The sequence below is a fragment of the Pagrus major genome, chromosome 2 (genome assembly GCF_040436345.1).
Source record: "Pagrus major chromosome 2, Pma_NU_1.0".
In the NCBI taxonomy this organism is placed as follows: Eukaryota; Metazoa; Chordata; class Actinopteri; order Spariformes; family Sparidae; genus Pagrus; species Pagrus major.
The window spans coordinates 2,231,209-2,243,441 of NC_133216.1; the positions used below are offsets into that span (position 1 = coordinate 2,231,209).

Consider the following 12,233-nt stretch of genomic DNA (forward strand, 5'->3'; position numbering starts at 1 on the left):
CATTGTGGCAGCTCAGTTTATGAAGAAGCAGAAGTCAGCTGAGGTCGTCGCAGCCTCACATGTATTTAAAAACCCGATCAAATCATCACCATCGGTTAACACTAATGCCAGGAAACACCTTTTAACACGTACATTATGTTAAAGTTATGTATGGGTAGGACTGAGGTGACTAATGGTTGCAGAGCTCGTCTTGTTGATGGGGTGGTATTGACGTTCTCTGCACTTACTCATCACTTAGGAGTCAGGAGAGGAGACGTGTGACGCCTTTAATGGATACAGATTGACTTACACAGATTTAAACGTGGCTAAGCTGAACTGAGCTGAACTGAGGAGGAATTATTAACTATAGCAGTGTTTTTCCTTCATATGCTTGGTGCAGTAATGTTTCCTCCCATTTACATTATTCTTATAGTGACCTAACAAACACGTTACCATCTTCAGAGGAGGACAGCAGTTAAAGTTATGTCAAGTCATGCAAACTACTGATAAAAAACATTTCAGCAGTCAGTTTATGTTAAGACAATGTTGTTTAGAGGTCAGGCTGTGTTTTTTTAAAATCCGTAAATACCCGATTTTGTCGCCACAAAGATGGCTGCAAAATGTCCCGATGGCCACAATAATCTTCCAGTTGGGTCGGTTGAAACAGGAAGCAAACAGTGGTTTTGAACGGTGGTCTCTTACTTGGCAGCCATCTTGCTCTTGCCTAGCCATCACCAAAACCACCCTCCTCCTGCTGATAAGGAAGTGTCCAGGTTTGCAGAAACGTACAATGCAGACGTCCATTTGTTGGTTGGTTTGTCAGCCAAATTACACAAAAACTACTGAACTTGGTGTATTTAGGAGGCTGGTAGTAGAGTGAGTACAGAAGGGGACTTGAGCTTTTGCGGAGGTATGCGCTCTACTGACTGCCATTCTAGTTACAAATGTCAACAGTGACTTGAAGCACTTGACAGGACTTGTTTACTTTATGAACTTCCATTTCTCCTTCTCCGAACTACATATGGGAATCTCAATAGGGGCTGGGTGATATTTATTCATACACAATATATAGCAGCAATATTTTGAAATCTCCTCAAAAGCAAGAGTCAAAAATCCAATATTACAATATTTTTGACCAAATACCTCAATATACATCTTGTAGAACCATCTGGTAAGTTCAGAAAATGACCTCACTTTACCGTAATATAGCTTTTAAAACCAGAGGACGACGTCGTATCACCATACAGCCATGTCCAACATCTAAGATAATATATAGTCTCATATCATGATAATGATATAATATCCGTAATATATTGCTTGGGCCTAATCTACGAATAACTGACAGGGAACAACACACAGGCAGCATTCACACTTCACATCATAATTAGGAAAACCACTACTATTGAATTATATCACGGACGACACGTTTGGAGAAGGATGTACATGTCACATGGACTCTTTTAAACACCTGAGACGAGGCGTCTCTTTAATCACCTGCAGTGAGAGCATCTAAACTAAGCTTCAGAGAATCTGTCACGAGCTGCTAAACCTGACACCAGTGCCCCAAAAATAAACGCTTTGGTTTGGGTGTTTGCTAATTTTCCACCACTTCTCCAAAGTAAATCAGTGAACTACTTTGCTCCTGGCTTCATGGAATAATTACCATGTAATGAGGGGGCTCTGGAGACCCTGGTGTTATAAGATAAATCACATGGTGCTCAGGTTTTTTCTTTTTTTTTTTAAGGCTTCCAAATGTGTCCCAGGGGTTTCCTCCAGCTTAGAGACCATTACACTGTAAAAAGAAATGAGACACCTAAGTGATCTGTATTTAAATAAAAAGGCTCACCTTCACCTTCAAGAGTACAAAGACAAGAAAAATATTCAAATCTAAAATATTCAACAAAATCAAATATATGCATCACGTTTCAGCTTTACATTTAATGCAGACGCAGAGCCTGAGGGAAGTCGTTTTATTCAAATAAGTCATATTAATGTTTGTGATTTAAAGCTGGAGGTGTGGCGTCTCTTATTTAGGATCTTTGAGGCACCGGTATCAAGTGAATTATCTTTAAGTGAAGCTCTCTGTCAGAATGAATTTGTATCCACAGTGAGATATTATTTCTTCGTGAATAAAGTGCAGCAGATAGAAATCATCTTCCGAGCATGTCATTTTGTGCAGTGTAGGTGGTGCGGCCGGTGCCACTGGGGGTTTATTTTGGAGTGGAGTTATGAGATTTAAGGCTCCCGTGGAGCAGACAAACATTTAAGAGCACACACAATTCTGCTGGAGAGCATTCAGATGCCCGGAGCAGAGAGAGGGCACCACTGGAATCCAATGAAATGGTTTGCTCGGGATAAAAATACAGACCCCGCAGCACATTTAATTTTTTACATTTAGGACAGCCAAAAATATCGCTGGAAAGGTTAAACTGGGTTAGCTGCCGTTTTTAAATCTAAGACCTCAGTTTTTGCTGTTTTTTTTCCCACAGATCGCCCGTAATCACTCAAGCACACTAACCTTCATACCTGAGAGCCTCTCCAAGCACATCATGTGGGATTTTCTTTATGATTTTGTTGATTTCTTTTTTCAGTTTTTTTTAATCAAATTTGTACTTAAAGTGGAAACAGATAACCACCCCTCCCCCGCAGGTTTCCAAGTAGTATTATTGATGCCACCGTCGCAAAGTGATAATGTTACGTTAAAGCAAAAAAAAACTTTCTATTTCTTTATTATTTTTTGCATTTTTGCCTCGTGGTTGGTCGTCTTTTATTGACGCGATTAGAAGCGTGTGCTGATTCAAATGAAGTTAGTATAAAAGCAAATGCAAAGACAAAGGTAGAGGCCTCCCTCCTTCACCGTACCTTTCTCTATGCAGTAATTGCTGACATTAAAACAAGTAGCGCCCTTTTAAGAAGATGGATCGACCAGTCTCCTTCAAGAATGTGAAACAAAAAGCAGGAAGTTGAGTGTTGTTGTGTGTAAATGGGGCAGAGGAAGAGCAGGCATTAGCACCTGTTTAAAATGCCATCAGATAAAACACATAGAGGCTTATAAATCAAACTGCTGGATAACAAGGTCGACATGCCGCTATAAAACACACACACACACACACTCATACACTACTGTTTCCACATCATAGACAACAGTATAAATGGCCTGGAGGAGATGGGCAGCAGACATGGTGTCAGACTTTTTGTACCCACACAGAGACATGCATGAAGTGGAAGACAGATGGACAGAGAGTCTTGGGTGTCTGTAAGCATGTGAGCCAGTCGTCGCCTCTCATCTCCTGTTTGTGTGCGTCGAAGCTATTCGGCCTCTCGCAGAGTGCCGAGTCGGGGAAGGGTCTTATTACTGCCTTCTCTTCCTCTCGCTTCACTAACCATCTTCACTGTCAGAGCGGAGGAGAAGGAGGGGGACAGATGGAGGGAAAGAAAGATGGAGTCAGACAGAGCGAAAGAGGAGGCAGAGAGGGGTTGAAGAGATCAAGTGCGTGGGTGTGCGGTGAGCGTCTTCGTGTACAGTATGTTTACTTTAGCGGATAATGTATGTATTTCAAGTCTCTGATCCCGTGTGGGTGGTTCTTCCTGTGAGGGTCAAGTGTTTTTACAAGTGAGTGTGTGTGTTTAAATGTGGGAGTGTGTGTGTGCACATCTTGTCAAATCAGTGTCGTTGTTCTGTGTCATTTGTGACATGACTGTGAAAAACGCAGCGTTCGTAGTAAAACAGTGTTCAGTTTGATGGTGTTGGAGTTCACCATGGTAACATAGTGATAATCTCTTCCCCTACGGTCTCTGTATTAAAGTGGACCGTGGCGCCGAGTGCTGTTGTTGTGGAGTGGTTTCCACCACTACTCTGTTACACAACTGTTCATCTGTCACTGTGTGGGTCTGACGGACGGGAATAAACACAGAGCTTCATTAGACTTTTAAATCACATTTTCCTTTTTGTATCTCAACTAAAAACCCGACGGAAACAAAAGGAACTTATTCACCCCAAAATGGAAATGCACCTGTTCAAAAAGTTAACAGCTCAGTTGACTCAGTTAAAAATTGTTTTTATGATGGCAACAAATTATTATTTTCTTCGTCGATGACTTCCTTGATTATTTTTGTAATTACAGGTCCTGGTTGCAGATTGAAACCAACTGAATACCCCTCTCACCCTCCCCTAAAGTGGCCGCTTAAAAAAATGCTACTAAAAATGCAAAAGGCGTACTCTAGAGCCAGTGTTTGGTTTGTCCATTCGGGCTACCGTAGCAACACATTCTCACCCTGAACTCAGCAAAGACGGCAGCTTGGTCGGTGGCCCTTGCATCAAACTTTGACGCTGCACATCAGAGTGTTCATAATAATAAATACGCAAAGTTTGTTTAGACTTTCAAAATAAAGCTTGCTGACAAACATTTCATAGACTGCTACATTATGACTTGCAGACTGTTGTGATCAATGTAAAACCGTCTCAGTTTGGTTGGGTTTAGGCACCAAACTACTTGTTTGATCATACTTTGGGTTGACATAGCTACATTATGTAAGATCAGTCACGTCCCTTATGCTACCTGTGTTCGGTTATTCAGGTACTTACATTAATAACTGGTTGTAGTCTACACTGTCTCGTTACACTTTGGTGCAAGCGATGATGAACACGATTCACAAGCACAGCTGTTGTTTCTCCTCCTGCCGCTCGACACTAATTCAAGGTGAAGCTTGAACTTTCTCACTAAAAAGGTACGCTGCGTTCAATCTGCGTTGTTTTGAATGCCAAAATATGATCATTTTAAGCTTCTGGCACAACAGTTTAACATTTCCCATCTGGCATCACTGATACTACTGGATGAGAGGGGCAGCTCCCTGACCAGGCTGTTGTATTTGACGCATTGTGAATGAGAACTGGCTGGTAAGAAGAGATTTTACCTGAATGAAAACATAACTACAGTATGAATAATATATTCAATTTCTGCCAATAGATCTCATTAAATCCTACACACTTATAAGAACACAGAATCTTAGAAAATGTTGGGAAGTGCAACGTTAATTCAAATGAACCCACATTTACAATATTATTGGACTGCAACACATTATCAATTCATCTATGCATCATTTTATGAAATAAGTGATTAATCCAACAAACCGAAACCCAGAAGATATTCAGTTTGAAATGATATAAAAACTGGAAAAGCTGCAAAAATCCTTAAATTGTTGTCGAAAGCACTTCTGTCATATACTAAATATTTCAGGAATAGTTTATATGAATTAATGATCAAAGAATCCAGTCATTAACATTCAGCAGAATTATTTCGTTCTTCATTACCAGCTGCTCACAATCTCCCATAGTCGTGTATTTATGAGAAAACAGCACATTCCTAAAAAGGCAGTTGCTCGTTTTTTTGCATTAAAAGGAAATCCTGATCCACTTATTGACTGGATTGAATAGAGAGTGAATTAAACTCCGCCGGACTCTTTAATCTAATAAGATTAACAAAGCATCTCTAATCCACAAACAACCAGGACTTTCCAGCGTTATAAACCTCTTTCAGCCCTGCAGTGCCTAAGACACGCTTTCACTGCTCTTCTATACATGAAAACACTGAAAAACACCATTACCCTAAAACTTGCCATCGCAGCCAGTTTCTAAATGTTGCATCCTTTACTGTAGAAATGGCCTCTTAATGCTAATGTCTATGATAACACCGTTAAATGTCTTTATGAGTCTCATCAACTTTGGCCAGGAGTCGTCCTAATCCCGTCACATTTCCAACAAACCCGGTATATTGGTGTTTTTATGAGCAGAGCCTGTGCAGCACTGCAGCGACCGACCAATGGGTGTAATGACAGTGTTTTATCTAATAAGATCAGCAGCACTCTGTCTAATCCTCCCGCCACCTCCTCCACCGTCAGAAAAAACAACATTAGCATTTTTATGGGGCAGCCACGGTGCACAAATGTCATCATGATTTCTGATATCAGCTTATATTACTCTCGTTAAGGCAACGGGCCACAATAACACTCTCCCTGGATGGAAATATAACCAATTGATGTATGCTTTGTATTCCAACACGGAGGAATAAATCCAGAGACCCAGTGATACAGTCAGCCAGCAGCTATCAGACTAAAAACAGCCCAGCGGTGAGTGTGGATCAGAAAACACAACAGTCAGGGGTTCAGCTGGAGGGTGGAATGGATATCTGAGGGAGATTATGTCTCTATATTTACTATTTAACACGTTTTAACTGAAGGTGTCTCGGTCCCAGTTCTCTCAGTCTTTATACTGTGGTCTTTTAGCCTGAAGCCACTTCTCAGCCACTCGGTCGCTGTTTGTATCTGGTTTATTTCATCCATGGCAGGAGTTTTGTGAAATATACACTGAGGTCGAGTGTCTGTCATTTCAAACTTTAAGTTATTTTAACTGCACTCAGCTCAAGTATTTCTGCACATTCATTCACTGTAAACAGAGACTCTCAGTTCTGCTGTGTATTTAGCTCGGCTGTAAGCCATTAGCACCGTTAGCTGTTAGCTCCCTTAGCCAAACAAACTGAAGGACTCTGCTGCTCACCGGCTGCTAACAGCTAACAGCCAACTAGCTCTCCTCTGACTATTTAAATCCTCTCGGTTTAACCAGCGCAACATGTTTTGCGAGGTCCGGCCTGCGAGCCATTTGTGACTGAGTGGAAAGCTGGACAGGTACCACGGGAACATTTCAAAACCTTCATATTTGATATATATTTTCCTCAGGCCGGAGTTACCTGCCAGTAACTGTAACTAGAGCTGACACAGCTCTGCAGAGAGAGATAATGATGGCTACAGCATGAAAAGACACACTCCGTGTTCATCAGCGTAGACAGACAGTAGTAGTCAGTTCAGATTATCATTTGCTAAACGATAGTCTGTTTGACCCAAGCACATTTTAGCGGCGCATAGACAAACTGTGTTTATCTGATCAGCCATTATACAGACTACCGATCAAGATATTTAAAACAAATATCAGCTTGTAATGATCGGCGGGCGATCATTTAGAGCACCATAGAGTTTAACGTTTCAAGACAATAGTTTTTCCATAACAAATATAAAAGAAAACTACATTTTCTGATGCTAAAACAAGTTACAGTTTGACTAGTTCAAGTTTAAAATTAAAAGTAATGTTGCAGTGAGATACAGAAGAGAGGGCAGCCTGCTGTACGCACGGATAAACACTAAATGGAAAAAAAAAAACATTGTTTATACTGTAATTTCTTCCTGAAAGCCTGTCCTTCATGCTCTTCTCTTCCTCCTCCAGTATTAATTTTAACCCTTAACCTTAAACTGTCCGTAGCTAACCAGGTCACTAATCTGCAGCATTTATAGACTGCAATCCTATCCAAGTTATTTCCTCTATTGAGAATCAGCTGCAGGCCCCATGTGACTTCAGGAAATACTCAATAAAATGTATGGATTACAGTTGGGAAACTGGAGCAGAGCTTAACGGATGCATGTGTGCACAACACAAAGACGGAGCTGCTGAAATAGCAACATGGATGAAGACAATTTAATAATAGTATGGAAGAGCAGATCAGATCACAGGGCCTGAGTGCTGTACGTTGAGATGAGCCTCACACTTTACCGGCCTCCTTTAATACAGCTAAGTGACGACCCTTTGGAAGTATCTTTTCCAACTGTTGTCTTTAATATGCATGTGCTCACTTCAAAAGAGGTCTTATGCACATCCCTGGTGTTAATGCGTGGATCTGCGTAAATGTAAAACAAGATGTCACTCCCAAAGACCACTTACCCTCAATCAACATCCTCCTGACTGTTTTCTGACGTGGTTTCATCTGGCAGAATGACTTAAGCCCCAAGATGTACTCAGAAAAGGTGAAATGAATGAGGCGAGCAGTTTCCTGGAAAGCATTAGACACATGTAAGAATATACACTGAGTATGCTTAGTGCATACAGAGTGCAATATATGGACGGATCTGTCTTCTCAACACAGGTTTTTGTATGAAAGACATGATTTTGTAACAATGATTTTTGATAATGTCCTGATTCAAAGATAAAACTTAACCTGAAATACATCAAAATCAGTTTTGTCTGATGACTTTATTCCCGCATTGTCTCATCAGATGTTTCCCGCCTTGATTAAGCTGCTGTGGGTGTCTGCACTACTCAGGGAGTCATTAGTTAGAGGCGAGCGGTTGAGCAGCTACAGGTCCCAGATGGGTTACAAACAGAATGTGGAATTAAGAGCAGCTACACCCCCGATGTGGATGATTCTGGTTTTGACTAAATCACATCGGCCAATTCTAAAAAAACACGTTGGCAAGAAACCAAAAAGTCCTGACAGTTTGTCAGCGCTTTGCAGAACAATGGCACATTTATAGTTGAGGTTGAAAACACTTTTTTGGTCGAAGGCTCTGCAATCTTTCATCATAGTTTCATCATAAATAAAAGCTTCAGGTCACGTTTACGCCCATGAGACACAGCGGAGACGCAAGTCTGACCCGAGTGCAGATAGCTGCATAGATTTAAATGAGAAGCAAATCTGTGTGCACGTGAAAAGCATGATCACAATCAGAATCATATTCATAACGTGAACCACTCTTATGCTGACTCCTTTGCTGCTTCCATCATCGAGTGACATTTTACTTGCCCCGAGCAATCCTTACAGCCCCGTCACCAGGATTACATGTTAGCAGTTAACGTTTCTGCAAACCTCAGATGCATTCAAATGTGTACGTGTCATAGGCTATGTACCATACTGAAATGTCTTCAAATGTGTCATATCACATTCACATTCCCTGACTTTCATGTTGGGAGTTGGAGGGGCCTGTGTCCGCAGTTCGAGTCTGCATTTCAGCATTTGTTAGCCTGAAACTAGTGTTTTCAATGAGGCCTTGGGACAAAACAGGTATTTTAAGCCTCTTTCCTGACACTAACCAGACCTCACACACAGCACTGCGACAAGGCATAATTTGAAAATGGAACATAAAAAACATAAAGTTTTAACTTATCTGTGGTTTTGCAGAATCGTACTTTGCCAACATGAATTCCGGTGAGTGGGTTGATCCTTAAAATTATACATTTGTGGATGCAGATTAACATTATTCCCCCTGACACCTGCCAGGCTCTGCACTAAAACCACCAATCTGCCAAAATAAACACTGCAGCACAAAAAACAGATATAGTAGCACAGATGTGACTGTGGGTATTTTTATATAAGCACAGAATGGATTGTTTTGCAGACAATGCCACAATATTGGACCCCTGAACCGCCGTGTCTCTGGACCACAGACCGGCTGCCAGTCCAGAACCATTAATCAGAAAAAGGTGAGCGTGTCTTGTCGATCAGCGGTGGGCCCGTCACAATGAGTTGTAAGGTTGTTCTAATGGGGTCAGCCGGCTCTGGCCTCATTCCACAGTCTGAGAATTATTTCTAGACGGCGCCATCAACTCTATCAGTCCGACCAGCCGGGCTATTTCTGCCCACGCCGTCATACGCTACACATACGGGATTATTGCTGAGACCACATCAGGATCAACAAACACACAGGAACACACATCCTGGACTTATACAAACACAAGCACACAAACAGAGGCATTACGATTATGAGCACAAACGCAGCTCTGGGGTAATTCTGCCGGCAGAAACTAGCAGCGCGTCAAAACTGTGAGAGGAGCACATTTATACACCAGTGTTTCGTTATGTGTGTGTGCACTGATGACATCGAGAGCAATGATAGGATCTTTAACCTCTCCTGTAATGACAATCATGATGGCAGTAAAGTGGGGTTGAGAGCACGAGAGGAAAGAGGGATGGCACGGCAATGATACTTACGGCTGGCACTGGAGAGGTCAGGATGAGAGCAGGCGGAGAGGAAAAGATGAGGAGACGGCACTCGAAGGAGGTGACGGAGGGGTCAGGGTGAGGCTGGGCGGAGAGAGGGAAGGAGATGTTAAAGGGGTAAACGTGAGGTGGAGGACACTCCGTGGGAGCGTGAAGGATAGAGGGAGGGATGAAGGCTGAGATCAACAAGGGAAGAGGTGGAGGAGAAAAGATGGGGAGGAAAAACTGGCGAGGAGGCAAAAGGTTAGATGAATAGAGAGCAGGGGAGACGAAAGACTGACGAGGACGAGTGGAATAGATGGAGATGGTGAGGCAGAGGTGGAGGACAGGATGGACAGATGATAGGAAAGATTGAAGTTAAAAGAGGTGGAGATGGGAGACTGCAGCGATTTCCATCCACATCTCTGTGGTTGGATGTCTACAAGAAGAGAAGATGGAGAGAAGGAGAAAAAAGCAAAAGATGGAGATATAATATTGATGGGATGAGAAGCCAAGAAGAAGATTGGCGAAGGGATGACAGGAAGGAGGAAGAATACAAACGTGTAGGAGGACAAATAAAGGAATAGATGCAGGGATGTGAGGATGAGGAGAGGTGGAGCACAAGTAGAGGACAGGATGGAGGGATAGATGGGGGATATGTGTCTCATTAAAGTCGGATCAGGGGCTAAGCTGGAGAGGTAATTGTCAGGGTTGGTCCGGCGTGGACCGGTTCGGCCCGGCTTCGCAGCACACTTACCCCGGAGCTGTGTGTTTATTAACCTCCTATCTGCTGGGCCTCTCTCATTCAGCCGTTTGGACTGAACAGATGCTGGAGGATTAGCTGCCGGTTGTGGGTCCTGTCGTCTCTTCACTCTTACTTAAAATAACACTGAAAGCTCTCTGAGGCTTCCTGATGGCTCACTGGCTCACACACAACAACATGCACTGTCTGATTTGTGTGTCAGGACAGATCCCATCTCAGCAAGGCCAATTAAAACCAGCTGAAGCACAGTGGTCCCCAAAGTACACTGACCCTCCAACAACAACCCGCTCTGTCGTGATGTCTATTCTGCGTATCACATTTTTTTTTTACTCACCAAATGTCTTTGCTGGGATCTGAGGTTGCAGGAACACAAGTCCAACAGGCAGCAACAAGGAGTGTGAAACAACCAGACAGGTTTCCAGGTGCATCCACACAGGTGTTTCCACTCATTCTGGCTGATTAGATCTCTGCTCAGGTTGAATGTGAGCACAACTATAAACTGCAGGAGGTTACAGCATTTTTCACCAGCTGCTGTACTTTGACTTCTGTCTGTCCAGTGTGTGCTACAGGCATCAAATGACTTGATGCAGTAACACGTGTTATCTGGTGTCTGCTGCTCTGAACGGGTGCAACTAATCTGCAGATTCTACGGAAGGCCGATCAGGACAAAAACATTAAAATATGACAATGTGCACATACACACTGAACATTTTCACACTCCACCACCGTCACACACACACACACACACACTTACACACACACACAGTGGGACATACTGCAGGCTACCAGAAGTAGTGTAACAGGAAAAGCACCACCACTTCCTATCTTAACTTTCAAAATAAAACCAGGGTGAACACGATAAAACGTGAATTTGTGAGAGAGCGATGTGTCACTCAACGGACCGATTAATTGAGAATATTATCAACATCAGTAAAGTAATTAGATTAACGGGAGTATGACTATCAAAATAAAGTATCAAAATAAAGGTTAAATTCATCAGTTTAGCTGGCATTTTGTTGTTGTGGGCAGTTTATGATGGAGGATTTAGTTGTAGAAACTAATTGCACAAAGAGAGAGACTTCTAAAGTACAACCAGCTTTAGCTTTAGCCTGCTTCCAACCTCTGATATATTGTTTAGTAAGTGAAACATGCCACATGTTGAAATTTGGCATCTTTGAGCCTGAGCTTGAAAATCTCTTCAATGATTTGCTGGATAGCTGTCAATATAACCTGAAACAGGCACCCAAAGAAAAGCAAAACTTAAAGTAGATCTCTGAGTGTAACCGGGCCAATCCCTGCATCCTACAACCACAAGTGTCTCCATCCAATAAACACACAAGTCAGCCTAAAGCATTTTCTGTGTCAGATCACACCGACTCTTTTTTTTTGGCTAATGAAGCAGAAATGCCAATAAAGTCTTATCTGAAAGCTGTTTGCTCCTCACTACCGTTGTAAAGGGAAATTAGCTCCAGGTAAATGTTGTGGGTGGATGATCATCGTGTTTGCTCTAACAGACACTTTGGCAGGAAATCAACCATTTATTTACAAAGATATCAAGTTAGGATTAGATGAAAACAAACCGAATTCATCGATCCCTGAGGGCAACGTGAGTAATCATGTCACAGAAAAAAAAGACGGAGGGATAGACTGGTTGAATTCAGGACACAAAGTATCCGAGTAAGATGTAATTAACT

General features: G+C 42.3%; 1 protein-coding gene across 4 annotated transcripts in view; it reads right to left on the reverse strand.

The window, feature by feature from the left end:
* Positions 1-11,246, reverse strand: part of LOC141014062 (leucine-rich repeat and fibronectin type III domain-containing protein 1-like protein) — a 303,976-nt gene extending 292,730 nt beyond the window's left edge. For 2 of the 4 annotated variants that reach the window (XM_073487775.1, XM_073487774.1), the window contains exons 1-2: positions 10,874-11,246; positions 9,789-9,881 (exon numbers count right to left, since the gene is read on the reverse strand). The gene's annotated coding sequence lies outside the window, so the exon portion shown is untranslated. Of the gene's footprint in view, positions 1-9,788; positions 9,882-10,533; positions 10,608-10,873 lie in introns of those variants that run through there. The other 2 variants (XM_073487772.1, XM_073487773.1) reach the window with 2 other exon arrangements.
* Between the last annotated feature and the right edge of the window lie 987 nt (positions 11,247-12,233).